The sequence below is a fragment of the Lactuca sativa genome, chromosome 5 (genome assembly GCF_002870075.4).
Source record: "Lactuca sativa cultivar Salinas chromosome 5, Lsat_Salinas_v11, whole genome shotgun sequence".
NCBI classification, from domain to species: Eukaryota; Viridiplantae; Streptophyta; class Magnoliopsida; order Asterales; family Asteraceae; genus Lactuca; species Lactuca sativa.
In genome coordinates this window covers 304,170,896-304,191,707 of record NC_056627.2, presented here as the reverse complement: position 1 = coordinate 304,191,707, position 20,812 = coordinate 304,170,896, and the positions used below count along the sequence as shown (strand labels likewise).

General features: G+C 31.0%; 1 long non-coding RNA gene across 6 annotated transcripts; it reads left to right on the top strand.

Moving 5' to 3' along the window:
- Positions 1 to 4,530: 4,530 nt before the first annotated feature.
- On the top strand, positions 4,531 to 19,231 carry LOC128134276 (uncharacterized). Of its 6 annotated transcripts, XR_008232644.1 has the most exons (7): positions 6,403 to 6,766; positions 6,879 to 6,982; positions 7,085 to 7,147; positions 7,610 to 7,712; positions 8,016 to 8,046; positions 8,497 to 8,633; positions 18,797 to 19,228. It is a non-coding gene; the product is annotated as an uncharacterized LOC128134276 (long non-coding RNA). The 6 variants fall into 6 exon arrangements; XR_008232642.1 differs by lacking the exons at positions 6,403 to 6,766; positions 6,879 to 6,982 and adding an exon at positions 4,531 to 4,757 and having other exon boundaries at positions 18,797 to 19,224; XR_008232643.1 differs by having other exon boundaries at positions 6,403 to 6,982.
- Positions 19,232 to 20,812: the final 1,581 nt, after the last annotated feature.

The following is a 20,812-nucleotide window of genomic DNA, read 5'->3' as shown; positions in this document are numbered from 1 at the left end:
CGAGGCCTTAGTACAGTAATCCAGTAGAGTATGTTAGTTATGTGTTGTGATATGATTGTATGTTAATATATGTTAGCGGGCGGGGCCCGGAGACAGGCGGGGCCTAAGGAAAACAGATCTGTACGCCAAGCGGGGCTCGAAGCCAGGCGGGGCCTGGTAACGGACGGGGTCTGATAGCGGGCGAGACCTAATGCAGCGGACAGGAGCCCAGTATGTGGTTATATGCACAGTGTTATGTATGGCATGTATGGATCAGTAGATATGTGTGGTATGCGGTAGGTTAGGGAAACTCACTAAGCTTCATGCTTACGGTTTTCAGTTTTGGTTTCAGGTATTTAGTTTTCAGAAGAGGAGCTCGGGAGGGTTGCAGTGCACACACCATGACAAGTTAGCATGGGATGTTTACTCTGATAATTAAGCAAGTGTTTTGGAAATTAAACTATGATTTGTCATATAAACCCGTTTTGTATGTTTGAATGACTTAACATTATGAATTAGTAATGTTTTAAAAGAAATTTTTGGACTCGAAATTTGGGATGTTACACTTCTTATGCTTTTGAGTATATCACTTGGAGTAGGTTCTAGGGATTTGGATATATCACCTATATGATGAGAATCTATTGAGATTCTAGGTGGTAGCTTTTCTCCTAAATCTTTTTGTCTTTTTTTTTGCTATGTTTAAAGCCCAAGAGCTATCTTGAGGATCTATGTCACAAAGTTGTTTATCTTTGACATGTCTTATTTATGATAATACATCTTCAAGTTCTATGTATTCTTCTTTTTTATAATCTATGCTATGATGACTATTTGTTAATGCATATCCTATGAGGTAGGTTATTGTGAAGGGTTTATCTCTTGGATTCATGAGATCACTTCTTTCAAAGTGATGAATAAAAGATAAAACCTTATTTAATTTTGCTGATTTCAGATCTAAGGCAAATTTAGGATAACTGAAAACATGAATTTTTGGTAAGCTAGATTTCCTCAGACTACACCAAGAATACAATCTTGTCGATGTTTGATTCTTGTCGTCAATCAAGTCCATTTTTATTGGAGAATTAATTCATTCTTGAAATTGAGATTTGATTAGAATTTTTACTGCTCCGATGTGGACCATTCTAATTTTAGATGTTATTTATGTAGGAATATTTTTAGGTTACAATTTATTTGTTCTTTGGTTAATAGTGGTAGATAAACAGATAATGTAGTATATTTTATGTCGACATAAATTTCTTTTGTACTAATGAAGCAAAATATTTCATTTTTCTTTTTAACGTATTCAAAATATTAAATCTTGAATGAACGTTTCTGAATATATTTTCTTTCTTTATTTTAAGATCTGTTATCTCAATTTTTTGAAAGAAGTTCTTGTTTAATCATTAGTCTTCCTTGAAAACCATCTTCATTTTCAACGAAGCTTAACGAATGATCTGAAAGGTTGCTCTTCAGAATCTCCTCTACCTTTATTTTTTAAGGATAAATCCATAACAAGGATCTGAAGGTTGTTCGCCAGAATTAAAATCTTTATCAACAAGGTTTTCAGTTTTTCAGCAGATGACAAAATCTTTGGTAATGAATATGATGCCAATGAGAAGACCTTAATCTATAGCAAGTATAACAAAGAGATTTCTCCGGCCGATGAACAACTGTGCTTAGCCTTCCAAAACTGTGCTTAGACTTGCGGATTAGGTCGTACGCAGCGCGTACTTATGAGTAAGTGCAGTGTACTCATGCAGAATGCATGATCGCGAATAGCCAGCTAGTACGTTGGGCATACGTGTGGTACGCCTGGCGTACTAGCCCAGACTCCAAACCCTAATTCCATGGGTTGCTCCTTATATAAAGAACATTAAGTCCTCTTTTGGTTACCCTTATCATCCTCCAAACCTTCCCTAAACCCTAATCCTAAGTTTGGGTGATTGTGTGAGCCTTGCAAGTTCATTTAGGTGTTTTTGGTGCTTTTAGTTAAAGAAGGAAACTAGAGAAAAAGGAGTGGGTGTTAGCAAGCTTGTAGATCCAGAAAACTTCCCTCCCTATGCATCATTTTCATGTATAAAGTTTGTATCTTGGAAAGCATTTCATTAGATCTCCATGTTCGAATTTTTAATAGTATTGTCCCCAAAGATTAGACCTTTATGAGTTTGGGGTACTCCAGGGGTTTATAGCTGTTCTTTCATGTATTATGGGACTTGTGGATTCACAAAAATGGTTCCTTGATCATTCCTTTTGGTTCATGCATGAATAAAGTAGCTTAGAGTGCATTAGAAGCTGAAGATTTTTATATTGAGTCCTCCCTAACCATGAAAAGGCAAGGTTTTGAAAACCGGATAGGAGACTGAACCGATCGTCTTACCGGTTCGATGGTTCAGGTGGTCCAACCGGTTGGACCGGTCTCAAAAACCGGAAAAACCGGATGATGCATAATTATATTTAATTAAATAAAAAATACAAAAAACGAAAAAAATAAATATTTTTTAAAATTTCCGGTTTTGACCGGTTCAACCGGACCGGTTTTTACTGGTTCACATGAATACCGGTTTTTTAGCATTAAAGAACCGGATCCGCGACCGGTTCCCGGTTGAACCGGTCGGTCCGGTCCGGTTTTCAAAACATGGTGAAAAGGCTTAAAGCCAACAACTTTATGGATTAAGACATCGTACATTGGTCAGATATGTGGTTGGGTTAGTTGTCTTAATGGATTAAGACACTAACTTAGTGGAAATAGAGGCAAACGGAGTACGTCGGGCTTACTATTGGCTACGCACAACGTAGCTTAATACTTCCCTGATGAAAGCTGGCCCTGTTGTACACCCTGCGTAAAGATTGGTACACTCAGCGTACTCGTTGAGCGTTGGCTTTCGTTGGCTTTGACCTTTGGTCAATATTTAGGGTTTTTAGACCATGTGAAGGGTAAAATGGTCCTTTTACCCTTAGAAGGATTAGCCGTGGGATTTGGATTTGCAAGTGAGTTTTTGGACCTTAATTATTAATTAGAGTTAATCATTTTGTTATCTAGGCGGCGTGTAGATCCGAAAGTTCAGGTGCTAGATTTTCGTGTCGTAGTATCTGGTGAGTCTCCTCACTTACTCTTACCTACTTACTCTTACCTGGGTGTTAGGATAGCTGTACTTATGATAACCAACATGGTCTAGCTATTATGGTTATGTTATGCTATTTATATGTGACTGGGCCTGCTGATGCCTGATAGCTAACAGGGTTGCTGATAACCCATCGGGCGTGTTGTTAGCTCATTGGGACTGTTAATAGTCCTCAAGGTTGCTGATAACCCATAATTGTATATATATATATATATATATATATATATATATATATATATATATATATATATATATGTTGTGCTGTATGTGGTATCTTGGGGAACACGGTAAGCTTCGTTGTCACGTCCCATTTTCACAACAAAAAATTTTCATTTTTATTTAAGGAAATCCTCCAAATTAGAAAACAAATATTGAGAAAAGGTTTATTCCAAATACATTTATAATAATTTTAGAGTAATATTTAAAACGCGAAGTCTTCATTGCTGCTGATGAATGTGTACATTCAGGCCTTCATCTTCCTGAGAAAACTGATGATACTTGTAACAATAAGCAACTGGGAAAGCACGGAGTTTAGTGAGTTTCTATCCCATACGATAAAACATACAATCATGCATGTCGGGTCCAATCGACCATTAGGTTGGAATACCCCAGACCTAGTCAACCTCTGGTCTAGTCATCATTAGGATGGAATACCCCAGGTTGGAATGCCAATATACAAGCTTAGTGAGGCTGCCGATGAATGTGTATAATCATCCTCTAACTTACCCTATATTTCACTATAAATGGCCATTACGTGAAAGTTGATTTACAAGAATCACACCCAATGCTTATAGTTTTGCCAGTTTGAAGTGACAACATATTAGAATGTTTTACTAGATGAGAAATATTGTATAATGTTCGACTTAATGCATATATTCCACCGAATGCACCACTTAATAATTATAATATTCATGTAGTTGATGTTCTTGGTAATTAATAACATTAAAATTTGATAGTATTTGACAAAACAACTGTAAATGAAACTTGTTATTTTTATTTATTATTGATATGAAAAAAATATGATATTATGTTTTTAATTATTCGTGTTTTGTTGTTTATCCTTTAAGGTTAAATGAAAGAATTTGGACAAATCTCTATTCATGTTTGTTAGATTCATCTTAAAATACAACCGTTAAAAACAATTTTAAAATTGAAATATTATATAAAAATCCCTATAATAAAATTGAGACATTATACAAAATAAAAATGATTGTGTAATTCTATAAAATAAACTTGATTATATAAGTATACAAAATAAAATTGAGATATTATATCACAATTCCTATAATAAAATATTTAATATTTGAAAATATAAACTAGAATTTTAGTATATCCTAGATGGTTATAAATAAAAATTTTAATAATTTCGTATATCTTTAGACCAATACTGTGAAAATTTAATATGTTATGATATCCTAGGGGTTTACTCGAAGTCAAAGTGGTTTTAAATCAGGTATCTTTAGATTCGCCTTAAAAACCATGAAGAAGAAGAATCGTTAGTTGGATACGCGAAATAAGGAAATAAAATATATTTACCGTTGCGCACATAAACCGCCTTTAGAAACCTACATATATCAGTAATCAATCTGCACTCCCTTCGATCGTTCTTCTCCAACAGCATTAGCAAGCTACCCATGATAAGTCTCTTCAAGTACCCATGTATGTCTGTATTTTGCATCTTTTAATTTTCTCTTCTGTCGATTGTCTTGTTTTTGATTCTTCTTTGACAGATTTTTTCCGAGGGTTTTCATTTTGAAAGGCTAACAGTTTCTTATACAGTTTTTTCCTACTTGAAAATTGGGGGTTTTTCCACTTCTTGGTTATCGATCAGTTTCTTGTTTTTCATCATGTTCTTCATTTTATGCATAGATAATCTTTAGAATCTTTTGGTTTTGTTTATTTGAAATAGTTTTTGATAGTCGATTGATCCTGCTCTTTAATCTTCTTAAGTTCATTGTTTGGGTTTCTTGGTCAATCATTAAGAACAAGAAGATAGAATGAATCAGAATAAATTTTTTGGGGGTTTTCCCCTTCTATCGTAGGGAGGGTTTGATGAATATTTCTGAAAATAGTTGAGAGATGTGTCTTGTTTCGTAATGCTTTGTTAGATGGCTTATCTGTTCCATATAAATATATTATTTTTTGAATTTGTTCATCTACAAACGTGTTTTCTTTCTGGGTTTCTCTAGATGAGCAATTCCAAGTTATTTTTATGTGCTTTGTTGTAGGAGTAGAAATAAAGGGATATCACATATATGTAAAAGTTATTTTTCTTCAATGATATAGGTTCAGTGATTATCTCCACTAACCTGTTTATTTTGTGGATATTATATATACCTTACAGGAGACAGATTGGAGGCTGACTAATGATGATGATTTTGAAGTATCTTTGTTTCCATATTGGTCTTTATGTGCATGTTTTCTCTCTTTTATTGCAGTGTAATGATTCTGTTCTTGAAATCTGAGATTATTAACAACCTTTTGATTGTGAATCTTAAGATCATCTCATTGAGTCATATTTTGTCTCTATTTTTACATGTTTCAGATCTAGATTATCTGTTTATAACAGTGTGTAATGAAGTCTAAATTATTAACTACTGATTTGAACTTAACTTCTCTTTCTTTTCCCTTATTATGCAAGCTTTTGTGTGGTAACCTTTTTATAGTTTCCAGTTAAATGTTTTTCCTTTTCGAGTTCTTTCTGTGTTGCTCATATATGTTTGTAGACTATTTTCACGTGTTTAGGTTATTAATTATCTTTATTTTGTTGGCTAAGCTTTTAATGTATTCTGTTGTTGTTTAAAAGATAAAGGGACATCAGTGTCACTTGTAGTTTTTACTAGTTTCCAGTTAAATGCTTATATGAATCATGAGTAGTGTGGTCAGGAATTTCTTTCTTTGATGCTATGGTTTTTTTTCCAACTGATTGTGTGTTCTACACTATTTAATTAGTACCATATTCATGCTATGGAATGTATATTTAGTGTTTCTTTTTGGCTTAATGGGTTAAGCACTTAATCTGGAGAGCTATATGACTGTTTCTATTTTGAATCTTATGATGACTAAATGTTTTTTACTCATATTTAGTTCTCATCAAGTCTTCATTCAGACCCTCGATTCATAGCAGTGAGTGTAGATTGTGTGCCTTTTGAATATTAATATTAAGAGCATCACATTCTTTTTCTACAGTTCCTATGGTGGCAACAAATGCATGTATGGATCCAAAGATTCAATTCTTTGTTTATCATATGTTGTTTTTCATCTGTCACTTGTCTTGTTCTTGATTCTTCTTTGATGGGTTTATTTGAAGGGTTTTGATTTTTGAATGACAGAGGTTCCTTATACAATTCTTTCCAACTTGAAAATTAAGGTCATTGAGTTTCTTGGTTATCGGGTTCTTTTTTTTTTCGTCATGTTCTTCATTTTATACAGAGATATCAGTATGGCTTATATAACAAATATTTTTCTTTAATGATTATCTCCATTAACTTGTTTATTTTGTGGATATATACCTTACAGGATAACTAATGATGATGATTTTGAAGTATCATCTTTTCTATAATGGTCTTTATGTGTTTCCTTTTTTATTTTTTTGGTTTCTGGTTGAAAGTTGGGGAGTTCTCTTCCATTTTGGTGAGATGTTTTCTCAATGTGGATATTCCATTCAAGTAGGTGTCTGATTTCAGCTCTTTCTTTCTCTCTTTTATTGCAGTGCAATGATCCTGTTCTTAGAATCTAAGATCCTCTCATCTTTTTTTTTTTCTTTTTTTTTTTCTATAGTTGCTATGATGACACCAAATGTACATCTGTTTACTTAGATTCAGTTCTTTTCAATTCTTGCATGCTGGTAAATTACAATTGAGTTAGGTTGTCCTTTCTTATTAGTAAGTAACCTTTTGATTTGACCTTAAATTCACTTGTTTCCCTTCTTTTTTGGGTCTCTTTATAAGGTTTTATGTGCTCACCTTTTTTTTTTTTTTTTGCAGTTGCTATAGAGGCCCCACCCAAAGTCAATGGATGTTTACTCAGAATCCATTCCTGTGATGGTGGTAAATTGCAATTAATTAAGCTTGTTTGCCTTTTCTTATTCACCTTCATATTCATACTCCTAGGCATCCTTCATATTCACAACATTCTGTGCTTGAAATCTATATCATCGACCTTTTGTTTGTAAATCTAAAGATTGATTATGTTCTTGTCAACTCTTGCACAGTGGTAAATTTCATTTTAGCTGGTTTGTCTTTTCTTTTTCACCTGAACTTTTTTTCACTTACTTAATGCACACATATTTACTCTGATTTGGTTCTTGTCAACTCATACATGATGTTAAATTGCAACTGAGATATCCCTTAAATCCATGTAAAATGACTATTTCACCCACATTTTTGTATTTTTACTAATTCTTCTGTACATGAACTCACAACAATGAACTTTGAATCAAATGGTCTTTTCTATCTTGCTCATATTTGTTGGTTGAATCTTTCTAATCTCTAATGGTATGGGCTTTCCAGGCTATTTGCAGGAAGGACATTATGTTCAAAACAACTCGACTAATAGCCTGAATATGATGTCCCTCTTGTAGACTATTTTCATGTGTTTAGGTACCACTTTCAGGTATATATTATTCATCTTTTTATTTTGTTGGCTAAACTTTTAATTAATGTATGTATTCTGTTGTGGTTTGAAAGATAAAGGGATATATCAGTGTCACTTATATGAGTTTTACTTCTGTTCATAAATATTAATTCTCTGATTTGTAGTTTTTACTGTAATGAGGAAAAGTTCAACTCTGTCTAATTGTTCTGGTTTTCCTCGATGAGAAATGAAGGAGCTTTTTACATTGTTTAATTAAAAATGATATCATTAACCTTTTCCTTTTGATATTAATATTAAGATCATCTCATCTTTTTTCTACAGTTGTGATGATGCATGGTGACACAAAATGCATGTACGTTTACTCACTCAGATTCAGTTCTTGTCAACTCCTGTACGTTGCTAAGTTGCAATCTAGAGGGAAATTGTCAGAAAAGTCCCAATATTTTCGGAAAAGTTACATTTTAGTCCCAATTTATTTTTTTTGAACAGACAAGTCCCGGTTAGTTGATTTTACATGGTAATATGTCATTTCCTGTTAAAAGAAAAAAAGGACTTTTTTGTTAATTTGAGCCAAAATGAAATAATCGGGGCTTTTATGTTAAAAAAAATTGGGACTTAACTGTAACGTTTCCGTAAATATTGGGACTTTTCTGACAATTTCCCTCTAGATTATTAATCTTTTTGTTTATGAATCATAAGATCATATTAATGTCAAAATTTTCTACTCATATTTAGTTATTTGAAGCTATGGATATGGTGATTTTTCTGATGCTCTCTCTGTATGTGGATATATACCTTACAGGAGACAGATGGGAGTCTGACTAAATCTAATGAATTTAAAGCATCTTCTTTTCTATAATGGTCTTAATTTGTTTTGCTTTTTTGGGTTTCTGGTTGAAAGTTGTGGAGCACAAGCATGAGACTTCTCCTTCCATTATGGTGGGATATTTTCTCAATGTGGATGTGTCTGATTTCAGCTCTCTTTCTCTCCTTTATTGCAGTGTACTGATTCTGTTATTGAATCATAAGATCATCTGAGCTTTTTATATAGTTGCTATGATGACTAAATGCCGCTATGTTTTACTCATATTTACTTCTCATCAACTCTCTATTCGGACACTCGGTTCATAGCAGTGTCTGTAGATTATTCAAATTTTAGTTTTGAATCTTAAAATAGGTGGAAAAAGAAATATTAAATTAGGATTAGAACTTAAAAATTAATGTCTTTCAAAGTTAGAAGCTTTTTTTTTTGTCTTCCGGAAAAAGATGTCAAAAAGACCTTTTTATATATCCTTTGTCTTCTGAAAAGCAAACAGTCTTTTTCACAAATGTCTTTCCTCCAGTAGACATAAGAGGTCAAAAAGAGCTTTTGGCAGAAAACAAACACCACTTTAGATTATATCAACCTTTTAGTTTTGAATCTTAGAATCATCTTATTCTTGTTCTACAGTTTCTATGGTGGCAACAAATGCATGTTTGTCCTTTCTTATTCACCTATTTTCCTTTCCATTATCTTCAGATGCCTGGGGTCTTTTTCTTTAGTTCATGACTTTTTTTTCCCCCATTATTAACCTTTGTCCCATTTGTTTCACACATGTTTATCCTTGATTTTCTTTTAAATTAGTTTGTTTGTGTCTCATGTCAAGAGAGAGAGAGGGCTTATTTGAATGGCTTTACTATCCTATGTTAGTATATGTAATGAACTTTTACCATTCTATATAACTGAGAATAAATTTATGAAAGCTTAATTGATTATGAATCTTAAGATCATCTCATCTTTTTTCTGTTGTTGATATGGTGGTGCCAAATGTTTTATTCATAGTTTTTCTCTGGTTGTGGAATTAGCAATATCCCTCTTCTTTTAACCTAAATCAGTTATCTGTATGATCTCAGAGGAATCGACTACAGATTGTTAATATTGTTCATTTTACTCTGTTTGTGTGTATGTGTGCTTATAGTCTATGGATCAGGAACTGTAGGTTGCTTGATTATATGAAATATGAATATAATGGTGTTTATGTGAATGATGATTTGTGGGTTTACTCAAAGTGTGTATAAGGAGGTGCTTTAATCACTCCTGAAAGTCATGCTTTTAGCCCATTGCCTGATTGGTATGTTGATTTCAAGAATCTGTCTTTTTGTTTTAACTTTTTTTTCTCTAATAGGTTATTTCTAAGCTTCTCGTGAAGAATAATTTGATAGGAGCAACACAACTGGGGAGCACATACATGTTATTATGTATATAGCAAAAATGCAAGGTTGAGAGGTATTGATGTTTTTAATTATAAGAAATTTCTTTTGAATGGTAGTTTGATTTGAGTGATGTTTATATTTGTGGTTCAAGGTTTGGTTTGGGAATATCCCTCAATAGTTGGATTTGTAGGTAGGTAGGTAGACTTTATTGTCTTTTTTGTCCCACAAAATGATAAAGTTTTAACATAAAGATAAGTTTTCCCATATTTTAAAAACATTATTTTACCTCTTTTTTTACTATTAAAGTTTTTGATTTCCATATCTGGTATTCCATCTACATATGAATTTCTCAGTATAAAGGAATGTCTATACTTTTTAAAATGTAATTTTTTTAAATCTTAAAAGTCTTGACAAAACTACTATAGGTGGTAAGTCACATTTCATTAGTAGACTTGGATGAAGGAAACACTTGTTTATCTTATGATAAATGCAATAAATGACAATGTACTTTCATTGATTTGTTTATTATAGCATCAGTCTTCCTATTACAACATGGCACTTTGAAATACTTACCCAGTTATAGCAATATCTTACAAATACAAAACAATTTTTACTGTTATTAATTATAATAAGGCATATTTTTCAAAGTATAATGCCCTACTAAATAAGAAAAATATCAATCCTTTAATTGAAAATACAATGTTATGAACTTATAATCGAAGGTAAGATGCTACAATACACAAGTTCAATTCATGAAAGCATTTAGCTATTTGCTTGAACTGAACATTATTGTGTTTTTACTTACAGTCCTCTTCCTTTTGATCATTGATAATACTGATAATGAATTTCTTTTCCTCTCTTTGTTTCATGCGTTAATATGATCTTGAATTCCAGTTTTTGTTTCTTGTTATACAACCTTAATTAATGTGGTGTGGTTTAGGTTGTTTGCTCTTTCCTCTTCCTTTTGATCATTTATAATAAATAATAATACATCAGTCAGCATTGTTAGTTTTTATTCATTGTACCTCAAGAGTCAAGAGCAATGCAATTTTTCTTAAATATTCAGGAGGATATAATGCTAGAATTTAAGGGGCACAAATAGGTGACTTCTCTTCTCTTCTATTAATTGCAATTGAGATCTTTTTCCTTTTTTATTCACCTACTTCTCTTCCATCCTCTTGCGATTTCTTTAGTTAATGACTTTTTCTTTTATTAATCTTTTCATTATGAATCTTAATTATATCTAATTTATTTATACTTTTGCTATAGCGGAGGGAAATACACATATATGTGTTTACTGAAAGCCAGTTCTTTTCAACCTTTGCTTTTGTGGTAAATTGTTGTTTGTCCATTCTTATTATTTACCCCCCTTTATTCATGTTCATGTGCATCCTATCTTATAGATTTTACATTTTTTTTATAAAACTTTCAAATGTTTCCTTAAACATGTATCATATTTTACTATATCAAGTCATTTTCTTTTGAAAAATCAACCCAATTAAAGCATTGCACTATTCGCTTTTCGCATTTTAACTTTCAAAAAATTTCTTATTGAGGTATTTCACTTTTAAAAAATCTATAAATTCTTTTTTTGATTATTATTATGGTTTTGATGTATGTAATATGTTCATGGACTTCTTCTTTTTTTTCTCTAGATTATGCTATTTAGGTTTGGAGATAGAATTTAGGTTTTCTTGTCTGGAAACGAGTTTACTTTCTTTTTAATCTGAAAAATGTAATCAAGAATTTCAACAACTCTATTATTGATAACATAATGGAGCCTTTTTAGGTTGTTTAATTGTTGCTGAAGCAAAATCAAATAGCAGTGTAATTAACTTTTCCCTTTCTATTTTACAGCTTTTAAGTCCTTAATCTTATGCTAGTTTTAGTTAACTTTTCCCTTTCAAATAGCAGTGTAATTAACTTGTCCCTTTCGATTCCATGTTTGTTAATTTTAGTTTTTTTTTTCATTGTACCTCAGGAGCAATGCAATTTTAATTTAGTATTCAGGAGATGATGCTAAAATTTAGGGGGCACAAACATGTGACTTACCTGCTCTCTCTGTTCATATCTCTATTCAGTGATATGTTTTTGCAATTATAAATTTATATTAATAAAACCTTATAAGACACTTAAATTACACAAATTTTATAACACTTGTTTTCGGATTGTTTTTCTTGCACTTTTTATCCTTTTTGGATTTGGTCTTTGGGCTTCATGCCGCCCATGTAAAATGACTATTTTGCCCACATTTTTTATATTTTTACTAACTCTGTACAAGAACTCATGCAATCACAACAATGGACAGAAACTCACAACCAATGACTTGTTTGAAGGAGGTCAAAGATCAGATGTTATGAAAGGTTTTAAAGCTCAAAGGTATGTAATTTTCCATTCAACAAAATTGAGAGTTATTTATCTGATGCAGAATTGATTATTTTAAAGGCCACAATAATTTAATTTTTGGGTTTGCCCATTACTGTTATTGATGAGGTGCCACCTAAGAGAACTGTAAACAAAATAAAAATCAACATTTAACATTTCCTGTTAGGTGAAAGAAGTAACTGTATGTTGAATATTAGAATATGACTATCCTACCTTTCATGTGCAGAAACATGATCATGTTTACAAATCATTATGTGGATATCTTGAACATGTGTAGAAATTAAAGAGCACAAGGGTATCAAGGAAGTCTATGATGAGGTAAACTTCTCTAAGCTTTTCTTTTCTTTGATGGTTCCATTTTTTATCCTTTCTATTATGAGTCTTAAGATCATATCACCTCGTTTTTATAACATCGTGCATTTTAGTTTTCTTTCAGTTACAACATTATAACTTTTAAATTTAGCCTGTCAAGGCATTTTACTTTTAAAAATCTATCGTATTTTTCAAAATGAGTTATTTTATTTTGACAAACTACCAATTCTTTATGATGACATTTACTATACTTTTTTGGAAAGTGAGGGTAATAGGTCATTTATTCTCATTCAGAAAGAAACATGCTTTATCTATACAGTATTTTTCTCCATACAAACCATTTCACCCATTCAGCCACTTTACCATGTCTGTATTTTTTAAATTTATTTGGATTTTGTTTATTGTTGATAACAGTCTTTTGGTGAACATGGAGATTGTTTAAGTTGTTGTAGAAGCAAATCCTAAAGAATGAACTTTTTCCTTTATTAGCTCTTTAATTTTGTTATGAATCTTAATATCACATCTTGTTTTTTTTGAAGGGTTTTGATTTTTGAATGTCAGAGGTTCCTTATATAATTCTTTCCAACTTGAAAATTAAGGTCATTGAGTTTCTTGGTTATCGGTTTCTTGTTTTTCATCATGTTCTTCATTTTATACAGAGATAATCTTTTAATTTTTTGGTTTTATTTATTTGTAATATATTTGCTACTCTCTATTCTTTTTAAGTTCATTGTTTGAGTTTCTTTGTCAATCATTTAGAATAAAGAAGATACATAATGAAACATAGTGATTTGATTTGAGTGATGTTTGTATTTGTGGTTCAAGGTTTGGTTTGGGAATATCCCTCAATAGTTGGATTTGTCATGAATTGTATTTGTAGGTGAACTTTATTGTCCCACAAAATGATAAAGTTTTAACATCAAGATAAGTTTCATAAAACCTATATAATAAGCCCATATTTTAAAAACATTATTTTACCTCTTTTTTTTACTATTAAAGTTTTTGATTTCCATATCTGGTATTCCATCTACATATGAGTTCCTCAATCTAAAGGAATGTCTATACTTATTAAAGTGTGTTTTTTTAACTCAAAAGTCTTGACAAAACTACTATGGCTATAAGTTTCATGGTGAAAACTGTTTCTTCTTTTGTTTCTTGTTATACAACCTTAATTAATGTGGTGTGGTTTAGGTTGTTTGCTCTTTCCTCTTCCTTTTGATTTTTAACCGTTCTATTAAGATCATATCACCTCGTTTTTAATAGTTTCTATGATGACTAAATGCATGTATGCTCTACTCATATTTAGTCTTCTCATCAACTCTTTATTCAGACACTCGATTCATAGCAGTGTATAGATTATTATATTAAACTTTTGATTTTTAAGCTTAAGAGCATCTCGTGAATGAATGGTGGAAAATTGCAATTGAGATAGATGGTTTTTTCCTTTCTTATTCACCTACTTGTCTTCCATCCTCTTGAGATGCTTGGGGTCTTTTTCTTTATTTAATGAAAATTTCCATTATTAACCTTTTCATTATGAATCTTAACAACATCTAATTTATTTATACAGAGTCTATAGTGGAGGAAAACACACATATATGCTCACTGAAAGTCAGTTCTTGTCAACTCATGCTTGCTGGTAAATTGCAGTTTGTCTGGTTTGTCCATTCTTATTTACCCTTATTTTATATATTTTACATTTTTTTTTCCTTCAAATTAATCTTCTTTAAATGGTTTATGATCCAATCCCATATTAATATATCTTCATTTGCTTAATAACCTTTTAGATTTGTTCACGAGTAAGCAAGCCCAAAAAATTTATCTTCAACCCATGTCTATGTATTTCATATAAGGCTTTTTGCTTTTAAAAATCTATCATATTTTTCAACATGAAGGCATTTTCTTTTGAAAAATCAAACCAAACATGACATCATATCTTCATTTTTTACATAATAAGCACACTTCCCTTTAAAAACTCAACCCATTTATAGCATTGCACTTTTTAGTTTTATTTGTGTTAAAACGTTGCAACTCTCAATGCATTTTACTTTGGAAAATATTCATCTTTTTCTATGGTTGCTATACCAAATGTACATCATCTGTTTACTTAGATTCAGTTCTTGTCAACTCTTGAATACTGGTAAATTACAATTCAGTTCTTGGAATTTAAGATTATAAGTAACCTTTTGATTTGACCTTGTTTTCCCTTCTTTTTTCGGGTCTCTCTATAAAGTTTTATGTGCTCACATATTTAATAGTTTTTACTAGTTTCCAGTTTATTATTTTCCCTTTTTGAGTTCTTTCCATGACCTTGTTTATGTTGTTATACATGAGCTATGCAGTAATATATCTGCCTTCTTATCTGGAGATGGAAATTGTTCACTTCTCTTGAATGTGTATCATTTTTCTCGAAATCTTGATTGTTAAACTTTTAATTATGAATGCTAAGATCATTTGTGCTTTTTTCTTCAATGCATGTGGAGTTTGTTCTTGTCGATTCATAAATGGTGTTAAATTGCAATTGAGATAGTTTGTTGTTTCTTATTCGCCCACTCTATTCATTTTACTTGCATCCTATCTATGAAGCAGTGCATTGAACTTTTATCATTTTGCATTTAGGAATTTTTATTAATAACCTCATTGTTAGTGTTTGATAACATCTCATTGTTTTTCAAACAGTTTTTTTTTCTTCAGTCCAATTGATTATGAAGCTTGATAACAACTCATCGTTTTTCTGTGGTTATAAATTATTAACCTTTTGATTCTGAATCATGTATGTTTACTCATGTTGAGTTCTTGTTAACTCTTGCATTGTGTTATCCTATCTATTCCATATTAATATATTTTCATTTGTTTAATAACCTTTTGGATTTGTTCATTAGGAAAGGTAGCCCAAGTGTGTGTTCTTCAACCTTAGGAATCCTATCTAGTTATGTACCTATGGTGGAACCTAATAATACATGCATTCATGTTTACTTTGATTTGGTTCTTTTCAACTCATTTGTGGTGCAAAATTGCAATTGAGATGTTTGTTGGTTGTTTCTTATTCGTATTATTTGCCCAGTCTATGATAGCATTGCAAATGAATTTTTTCCATTTTGCACTTGAAATATATATTATTTCATAACTCATCTTTATCTTTTATAATTACTTTTTTATAACTTTTATTCTTATTATATAGTGGGTATCCTTAGCATGTTTATTACATTTTGCTTCTAGTTAATACATTTTACTTGTTTATCTGTTAAATGTGTTGTCCTTATAGAGTTCTTAAGGGGGTAGTAGATGGGGAACTACATGATATTTTGATCTAGAAAATCATAGAAATAACTATTCTATTACTCCACTGTTTTCAAAGTGATACATTGGCATTTTACTTTTAAAAATCTATCGAATTTTTCATTATTAAGGCATTTTTTTTTTGAAAAATCTACCTAGAAACAATAGCATTGTACTTTCTTTTTTATATAATAAGCATATTTCCCTGTAAAAAATGATCCCACTTGTATCATTGCACGTTACAGTTTTATTTGTGTTAAAAACATTGTAACTTTCAAGTATTTTCTTCTCTAAGGCATTTTATTTTGAAAATCATATCATTTTTTTCTTATCAAGGCATTTTACTTTGAAAATTCAACCAATTTATCTTTATGTACTTTGTTGTTGGGGTAGAAATTTAATAAGGGGATAAATGGGTATCACATTTATTTTTATCTCCATTAACTTGTCTATTTTGTGGATATATATACGGAAGAGAGGAGTTAGGTTTTGATTGTTAGAGAAGTCATTTCGTTGGGAGAGATCTGAATGATAGAAGTTGTAATGTAATTTTTTGTGTTGTAGATCTAAAGTAGAGCATATAAATATAAGAGTATTCACCTTTTGATTATAAATCTAAAGATTGCCTCATGCTCATATATTATTATATTCCTGTCAACTCTTGCATGGTGGTAAATTAATTGCAAGTGAGCTGGATCTTTTTTCAACTCTTGGATGATGGTAAATTGTATCCTATCTATTTATAGAAATGTAATAAATTATGTTATTGAAATCTTCTTAATTAATTGTTAAACTTTTGATTATGAATCCTAAGATCATATGAACTCTTTCCTACAATTGCTATTGTGGCATCTAATGCATCTATAGTATATGTATACTCACATTCATTTCTATGCATGATGGTATGTATGTATATTCAGTATTTGCCTTCTTATTTTGGAGATAATATAAGTTGTTTATATATCTCTTGTTAATGTTTTTTGGTAATGATGAAGTCTACCTCTTATAGTGACTTTCTTTTGGTTTTCCGTTTAATTTTTTGGTGAAGCAAAAAAAGCACGTGTAATGAACTTTCACCATTCTATGATTGAAAGAGTTCTTGTCAGATTAGTTATTTTTCAACTATCACACATTTTCGTTAGTTGATTGATGATATTCACCAAAGTGCTAATTACTTGTAATTTATTATAATTTTCTTTTTGGGTTTCTCTAGACAAAACTTGTATTCCAATGCTTCCTATCTGTTTATAGCAGTGTAATGGAATCTAAATTATTAACTACTGATTTGAACTTAAGTTCACTTTTTTTCCCTCTTAGTTTTTACTAGTTTTCAGTTAAATGTTTTTTCCTTTTTGAGTTCTGGTAAACTCATGGTTTTTTTTACATGCAGGATTTTTTTGGTACTCCTAGTCATTATATCTATTTATAGCAATGTTATGAACTTTCTTCATTTTCCAATTGAGCATTTATAGATTCTTAAACTTTCATCTTTTTTCTGCAGTTGCCACAGAGGCCCCAAAGTCCATGCATGTTTACTCAGATTCCACTCTTGTCAACTCTTGCATGCATCCTGCATATTTAAATCATTCTAATCAACTTTCACCATTCTGTGCTTCATATCTATATCATATTATCAACCTTTTAATTGTAAATCTAAACATATTGCCTCATGCACAGGTTAGGTTATCTTCTTGTCAACTCTTGCAATTGAGCTTTTTGTCTTTTTTTTTTCCACCTATCTTTAGGCATCCGATCTGTTTATAACAGACTAGTGAAGTTTCACCATTATGTTATTGAAACTTTTAATTTTGGATCATCCTATGAGTTTATCATTTTGCACTTAATGCATGTATATTTACTCTTATGTGTTTTGCTTTTTTGGGTTTGTGGTTGAAAGTTGTGGAGCACAAGCATGAGAGTTCTCTTCCATTTTGGTGAGATGCTTTCTCTCTTTTATTGCAGTGTAATGATTCTGTAAGTCAGTTTTATGGCGAAGCAGCCAAAATATAGTAATGTTGTGAACTTTCATGATTCTATATTTTAATTATATATACCTTTTGTACAGATCCTAAGATAGTTACATTGTTTTTCTACAGGAGAAGGAAAGCTTTGTGAATTATCCTGATGTAGTAAGTTTAATAATATATAGTAAGGGTATCTTGGTCATAAGTCTTAGTAAGTCAGTTTTATTCAAACAGTAAGGGTATCTTTCCATCGTCTTTAGATGCCTGGGGTCTTATTTTAATTATTTATTTCATTATTAACCTTTGTCCCATTTGTTTCACACATGTTTATCCTTGATTTTCTTTTAAATTAGTTTGTTTGTGTCTCATGTCAAGAGAGAGAGAGAGAGGGCTTATTTGAATGGCTTTACTATCCTATGTTAGTATATGTAATGAACTTTTACCATTCTATATAACTGAGAATAAATTTATAAAAGCTTAATTGATTATGAATCTTAAGATCATCTCATCTTTTTTCTGTTGTTGATATGGTGGCACCAAATGTTTTATTCATATTCATAGCTCCATGAACCATTTGAGCCATACTTTTTCTCTGGTTGTGGAATTAGCAATTTCCCTCTTCTTTTAACCTAACTTAAGACTTGTACTCTAAATTTTTAAGAACCATCTAAATCAGTGCACTGTATAATCTCAGAGGAATCGACTACAGATTGTTAATATTGTTCATTTTACTCTGTTTGTGTGTATGTGTGCTTATAGTCTATGGATCAGGAACTGTAGGTTACTTGATTATATGAAATATGAATATAATGGTGTTTATGTGAATGATGATTTGTGGGTTTACTCAAAGTGTGTATAAGGAGGTGCTTTAATCACTCCTGAAAGTCATGCTTTTAGCCCATTGCCTGATTGGTATGTTGAATTTCAAGAATCTGTCTTTTTGTTTTAACTTTTTTTTTTCTCTAATAGGTTATTTGTAAGCTTCTCATGAAAAATAATTTGATAGGAGCAACACACTGGGGAGCACATGTTATTATGTATATAGCAAAAATGCAAGGTTCATTTATATGTTTCTTTGTGATTATTAATTCAGTAATGCTCAATGATCAAAATGATTGGTTTCATTTGTGCAGAAAGTTCAAAATCAGGGATTCCTATCCTATCCTCCAAAGCATGTTGAGAGAAACACTTCTTTTTTCCTTCACTGAAGATGAAGGAAACACTTGTTTATCTTATGATAAATTCAATAAATGACAATGTACTTTCATTGATTTGTTTATTATAGCATCATTCTTCCTATTACAACATGGCACTTTGAAATACTTACCCAGTTATAGCAATATCTTACAAATACAAAACAATTTTTACTGTTATTAATTATAATAAGGCATATTTTTCAAAGTATAATGCCCTACTAAATAAGAAAAATATCAATCCTTTAATTGAAAATACAATGTTATGAACTTATAATCGAAGGTAAGATGCTACAATACACAAGTTCAATTCATGAAAGCATTTAGCTATTTGCTTGAACTGAACATTATTGTGTTTCTACTTACAGTCCTCTTCCTTTTGATCATTGATAATACTGATAATGAATTTCTTTTCCTCTCTTTGTTTTATGCATTAATATGATCTTGAATTCCAGTTTTTGTTTCTTGTTATACAACCTTAATTAATGTGGTGTGGTTTAGGTTGTTTGCTCATTCCTCTTCTTTTTGATCATTTATCATACATCAGTCAGCATTGTTAGTTTATGTGCCTCATAGTTGGTGATTTCAGATTTATCCAGTGTACCTCAAGAGTCAAGAGCAATGCAATTTTTCTTAAATATTCAGGAGGACATAATGCTAGAATTTAAGGGGCACAAATAGGTGACTTCTCTTCTCCTCTATTAATTAATGATTTCTATAATACTATGGCGTCTTTCCTTTTTTGTATCCTTATATAGCATGTTTAATTAAGTTTGTGGAGCTGGTTTTTTTACTAATTGGTGAACTTTGAAGCATAATTGGCACCATTTTTATACTTTTACTAATTCTATGTTTGAAGTTATTAACTTTCACAATGGAGCTGGTTTTTTTCTACAGTTACATGGTGTTAAATTGCAATTGAGATAGTTTGTTGTTTCTTATTCACCCACTCTATTCAATTTACTACCATCCTATCAACTTTTATCATTTTTGTACTTAGAAATTTATATCAATAGCCTTATACTACTAAATTACAAATTTTGTCCCTATTATATAACCACTTGTTTTTTTTTAACGCTTCATGCTGCCTAAAGGTAGCCATTAAATCCATGTAAAATGACTATTTTGCCCACATTTTTATATTTTTAACAAGAACTCAGTCACAACAATGAACTTTGAAGCAAATGATTTTTACTTCTCATGAGGTGTGTAGTATGTACACTGTTTTTTTTTCCAACTATTTGTCTGTTGTACACTATTTAGTAGTATATTTCTCTTGTATGTGTATCGATTTTACTTGCTTTGAATTCCTTTCATCTTTTTAATATTTTTTCCAGTGATGTGGAAGTTCAACTCTGTTGCTGACTTTTTCTTCTTGTTTTCCGCGACAACAAAGGAGATTTTTTATGTTGTTTAATCGTTTGATGAAATATATATAAGTGTAATGAACTTTCACTATTCTACAATTAAAAACAATATTATTAACCTTTAGATTATAAATATTAAGTCCATCTCATTTTTCCTACAGTTGTGATTGTGGCACAAAGTGCATGATGTTTACTCACTCAGATTCAGTTGTTGATAATTGTCGATTCCATGATTGTTGATTTTAGTTTTTTTTTTTTTTTTTCATTGTACCCCAGGAGCAATGCAATTTTAATTTAGTATTCAGGAGATGATGCTAAAATTTAGGGGGCACAAACATGTGACTTACCTGCTCTCTCTGTTCATATCTCTTTTTAGTAGTATCTTCTTTGCAATTAGAAATTTATATTAATAAAACCTTATAAGA